The sequence below is a fragment of the Microtus ochrogaster genome, chromosome 8 (genome assembly GCF_000317375.1).
Source record: "Microtus ochrogaster isolate Prairie Vole_2 chromosome 8, MicOch1.0, whole genome shotgun sequence".
NCBI classification, from domain to species: Eukaryota; Metazoa; Chordata; class Mammalia; order Rodentia; family Cricetidae; genus Microtus; species Microtus ochrogaster.
Window position 1 is genome coordinate 9702860 of NC_022015.1, and position 5873 is coordinate 9708732.

Sequence of the window (5873 nt, forward strand, 5' to 3'; positions counted from 1 at the left end):
CTCCTCTAGTGAGAAGAAGAAGATATCCAAGGCCCCCAGCACACCTGTGCCACCCAGCCCTGCCCCAACCCCTGGACTCACTAAGCGTGTGAAGAAAAGCAAACAGCCACTTCAGGTAACGAAGGATCTGGGCCGCTGGAAGCCTGCAGACGACCTCCTACTTATCAATGCTGTGCTGCAGACCAATGATCTGACATCCGTCCACCTGGGTGTGAAGTTTAGCTGTCGTTTCACCCTTCGGGAAGTTCAAGAGCGTTGGTACGCCCTGCTCTACGACCCTGTCATCTCCAAGCTGGCTTGCCAGGCCATGAGGCAATTGCACCCAGAAGCCATTGCAGCCATTCAGAGCAAGGCCCTGTTCAGCAAGGCTGAAGAGCAGTTGCTGAGCAAAGTAGGATCGACCAGCCAGCCCACCTTGGAAACATTCCAGGACTTGCTACACAGACACCCTGATGCCTTCTACCTGGCTCGTACTGCCAAGGCTCTGCAGGCCCACTAGCAGCTCATGAAACAGTATTATCTACTTGAGGACCAGACAGTGCAGCCACTGCCTAAGGGGGACCAAGTGCTAAACTTCTCTGATGCAGAGGACCTGATTGACGACAGTAAGCTCAAGGACATGCGAGACGAAGTCCTGGAGCATGAGCTGACAGTGGCTGACCGGCGGCAGAAACGAGAAATCCGGCAGCTGGAGCAGGAACTGCATAAGTGGCAGGTGCTTGTGGACAGCATCACAGGCATGAGCTCTCCAGACTTCGACAACCAGACCCTGGCCGTGTTGCGGGGCCTCATGGTGCGATACCTAATGCATTCTCGTGAGATCACCCTGGGCAGAGCAACCAAGGACAACCAGATCGATGTGGACCTGTCTCTAGAAGGTCCAGCCTGGAAGATCTCCCGCAAGCAAGGTGTCATCAAGCTGAAAAACAATGGTGACTTCTTCATTGCCAATGAGGGCTGGTGGCCTATCTATATCGATGGCCGGCCTGTGCTGTGTGGTTCCAAGTGGAGGCTTAGCAACAACTCTGTGGTGGAGATCGCCAGCCTGAGATTTGTCTTCCTCATCAACCAGGACCTCATTGCCCTCATCCGGGCCGAGGCTGTGTGGATCACACCACAGTGAGGCGGGTAGCAGAAACCAGGGCACCCTCTAGCCTCAGTTTCCCTGTCATTCCAGCTCCCTTGAGCTGGGAACTCAGGCTCCTGGAAAACCCTTCTACCCAGAGTGGGTAGTGGAGACTCAACTTCTGGCCCATTGATTTGAGCCTTTGAGGCAAGGTGGGAATCACCATGGGGAAGCAAGAGAGGCTGGGACCCCTGAGCCTCCCCAGAGCCAGAGCCCCCATCATTGCCACATCACTCCTGTGTCTCCAGTGGGTCAGCTTTAGACTCTTCTATTTTGTTTTTCTTTTTGTAAATAAAAAGCACTGAGTTCCAAAACAAAAAACAAAAAAAAAAACAAAAAAAAAAAACCACATGTACAGAAGGACATCCCACATCAGGTCATTGCTTTTTACAGCTGCATAATACTTCATTGTACCACACTTTCCTTATCCATTCTTTGGTTGAGGGGCATCTAGATTGTTTCCAAGTTCTAGCTCTTAAGAATAACACTTCTATGAACATAATTGAGCAAGTGTCCATGTGGTATAACTGAGCATCCTTTGGGTATATGCCCAAGGTTGATATAGCTGGGTCTTGAGGTAGATTGATTCCCAATTTTCTAAGGAACAACCACATTGATTTCCAAAGAGACTGTACAAGTTCACACTCCCACCAGCAATGGAGGAGTGTTCCCCTCACTCCACATGTTCTCCAAAATAAGCTGTCATCAGTGTTTTTGATCTTAGCCATTCTAACAGGTGTAAGGTGGAATCTCAGAATCATTTCAAAATTTACTTAAAATTGCCTAGAGAAAGGACTGGAGAGATAGATGGCTCAGTGTTTAAGAGCACTGGCTGATCTTCTAGAGGTCTTGAGTCCAATTCCCAGCAACCACATGGTGGCTCACAACCATGTATGAGATCCGGTACCCTCTTCTGGTGTGCAGGCACACATGCAGACAGAACACTGTATACATAATAATTAAATAAATGCTAAAAAAAATTGAACAGAGAAATTAGTGTGATATCTCACAAACGCAGTCTTGGCACTTGAGAAGATGAAGCAGGAGGGTTACCTCAAGGTTACCTTGGAGGTCAGTCAAGGCTATGCATGAATTTCGGACCTGCATGGGCTATAAAGTAAAGCTCAGTCTCAATAAAAAATGAAATAAAATAAAATAAAACAGGGACTAAAGAGGCAGCTTAGTGGTTAAGAGCTATTGCTACTCTTGTAGAGGACCATGGTTCAATTCTCAGTGCTCACATACACTCACACCATCTGGAACTCCAGTTCTAGTGGGTCCGATGCCCTCGTCTGATCTCCATAGGTTCAGGTATGCACGTGGTGCACGGACATATATGTAGACAGAACACCCATATACATGAGATAAACAAGTCTGAAAATTAGCATTGGGAAGCTAAAATACGTCCACTTTGCCCCCATATCTGGTATGTGACAATAAACAATTTAAAGGGTACCTAAAAGGAAAGGGAAGAAAAAAACTCCAAAAGGTGAACTCCTTGTGTAGTGGAGATAAAGATAAATTTTCAATTTCTTCATTAATTTTTTCCCATTCTCCCCTCAGCAAACATGTTAGTTGGAGAGCAAACCAGTGACGCTATTTCTTAGGAAAGAGGGGATGTGCAGGCTTCAGAGCGTCTTCAGACAGCAGGCACTTTGCATGTAACACATGTGCAGCAAACTGTCTGGGCTGCAGCAGCCTTGCTCTCTGTTCTGGTCTTGACCAGTGCATCAAGTCCTACACCGAAAACAGTGTTGACAGTTGAGCAGCGGCTCTCTGCCCGCAGAAATGTTCTCCAGAAATTAAAACTTCAGTCTGTAATTTGGAGCCCAGTAGCTACGCTGCTTTCCATTTGAGCCCCACTGTAGATTGCTAACAATGCCTCCGATCAGACCACAATTACAGGCCTGGAAGTTAAGGCCGTCATTACGCTCGGGCCAATGCCTCGATCCCGCGTGCGTTTAATAGTTGTTTTCTGTATCGAGGTTCCTAATGCTTTCTCCGTCTCTTAATGACTATTCTTAGCAAACAAATTCTCTGCCTTATAATTAGTGATTTTCTTCCTAATTATGGCTTTTTCAATTTTCACACGAGATGACAAAAAAATCATGTTTTGCCCGAGAACCAGCTTATTAGTTAATGAAAATTTGTCTAATAGCAGCCTTTTAGATACCCTGTCAAAATCAAAAGCAACATTTAGAGATGAGAAATGCTGCTTCTATATTAACATTCAAAGTTAATTCCCGGGTAGGGTTGGGGAACGAGACGTAGGAGGCATGACTTCTTCTATAAAAAAATTAAAAATATTCTTCATGGACTTCATGGAATCTGTAATTATTTTTAAAAATCTCACGTGCACTCTCTCTGACTTACACCCCCATTTGTCTTTAATTTTATCACTCCTCTGTAGTTGGGACCCAGAGTTTACTCACCTCCACCCACCACACACACCTGGATGTCTGTGCACAGAGTTCGGCTGGCAAGGGCACCACCACACACTCCTGGAGGTCTGTGCACAGAGTTCGGCTGGCAAGGGCACCCTGAGCCAGAACAAATCTTCTACCTGTTCTTTGGTTCTGAACCATAAAGACAGCATACTGGGGACAGAATCTAATATTGTCCCCATAAACACACATGCCTGTTCTCTCCCGCAGATACAGCCTGGTTCACTTGGCTGGGTTTGCTAATGCTATGGAGGGAAGGCGAACTTTATTAAAAAGTAGTGACTCATTTCTTTCACCTTAGCAAAATCTATAAAAGATTTAGACACGACCCAAATGATTTACAGCTTAAATATTCATGCCCTAGTCCCAGCCCTGAAATGACATTTAAATTGTGTCTAGGGTCTTTTGTTTTGAGCTTACTGTCACGGCCCGCTTCGGAGGGCTTCAAAGACTAAGAGAGAGAGAGGACTATTTAGCCTGTTTTCCATTTCGGAGATTTACGAGGCAGCCGATGAAATTCACTCCTGCTCTCAGATGCGCCCCTGGGAATAGAAACACCGTCCAAATCCAGTAAATAAGGCTGTCTGTATCCGCAAAGACTGCAATGGGCCAAATTAATGTCCAAGTGATCCTCAAGTCCCTCAGATGGCTTCTTTGGAAGCAGAGTTTCTCAGTCTCAGAATCTGGCCTTTGGGCCTGGGTAATGGCTCATTAGAGGGCCACATTAAACATCATGGGTCCTTCAGCTGCATCCTCAGCCCCTACCCACTGCATGCCAATGGCATTCCCTCTACCTGTGGCAATCAAAACTGTCTCTGAACACAGCCAGATGCCCTCCTGGAGAGACAAGGGGACAAAGACTTCCTTGGCTGAGGATCAATGTTTCAAATGCAAATTCCAAAAAAAAAGTCTATCCCCACTTACTGAGTTCCCTCATTTTCCTTATTTTCAAACATTTTATTGAACTGTATCATGTTTACAGAATAGCACACAGTTCAGTGACTTGTAACTGAAACACAGTTGCCCTAGTCAAACTCAAGTCAAGGAAAAGGAGGTCACCACCCCCCAGAAACCTACCTTGACCCTCTGTCTTGTTGCTGCTCTCCACCCATCCCTAGGGAGGGGACATTCTTGGGGCTCCCGGGCTTGGGTTGGACACAACATTGCAGAGTCAAGGTTAGTTTGTGTCAACTTGACACAAGCTGAAGTCATCTGGAAAGAGGGAACCTTCACAGAGAAAATGCCTCTGTAAGACTGGCCTGTGGGCAAGTAAGTCTGCGGTGCATTTTCTTGGTTGATGGTTGATGTGGGAGGGCCCAGTCCATTGTGGGCCTAAATGGTATAAGAATCAGCAAGCCAGGCTGGAGAGACGGCTCAGTGGTTAAGAGCATTGCCTGCTCTTCCGAAGGTCCTGAGTTCAATTCCCAGCAACCACATGGTGGCTCACAACCATCTGTAATGAGGTCTGGTGCCCTCTTCTGGCCTGCAGACATACACACAGACAAAATATTGTATACATAATAAATAAATAAATAAATAAATAAATAAATAAATAAATAAATAAATAAAAGAATCAGCAAGCCATGAAGATCAAGCCAGTAAGCAGTGTTCTTCCATGATCTGTGTTTCAGTTCCTGCCTCTGAATTCCTGCCCCAACTTCTCTTCATGGCATATTATAGACCATAAGCTAAAATAAACCCCCTTCTCCCCAAGTTACTATGGCTCTCCTCAGGAGGTGGCTTGGTGGATGATAGCACCTGCTACAAAAGCATGAGGACCTGAGTTCAGATCCCCAGAATCCATGTGGAAAGCTAGGTGTGGACACATACACCTGGAACCCTGTGGGGGATGGAGACAGGATCTCCGGCTGCCAGCCTAATTCCGGGTTCAGTGGGAGACCCTATCTCATGGGAAGGCAGAGTGATAGAGGAGGTTCCACTAATGCCTTCCTCTGACCCCTACACATGTGCACATTTATGCACACCCACACACACACGTGTATAATGTGGACATTCGCAGACAGCAATAGATGTGAGAAGAGAGATTTACATGATGTCATAAAGAGGGGCCTACACTGGCGTGGAGATCAAAGGCCTTTCTGAAGACTGGGTGAGCTACATGGATACTGGCAAGGGGACAAGAACATGAGGAACGGAGGAAGAAGTATTCCAAGTAGAAGAGACCACAAGAGCGAGAATGAGGAAGGCTGGACTACAGCGAACAAAGTCAAGAGCATCTAGGTCAGATCACACTGGACCAGCTCAGCGATAGGTGTGGAGCAGAGATGCCGTGGCTTGTCTGT

The 5873-nt window shown here is 46.5% G+C and overlaps 1 pseudogene; it reads left to right on the plus strand.

Annotated features, from left to right (window-relative positions):
* The first annotated feature begins 7 nt into the window (after positions 1-7).
* Positions 8-1234, plus strand: LOC101984282 (annotated as a pseudogene).
* Positions 1235-5873: the final 4639 nt, after the last annotated feature.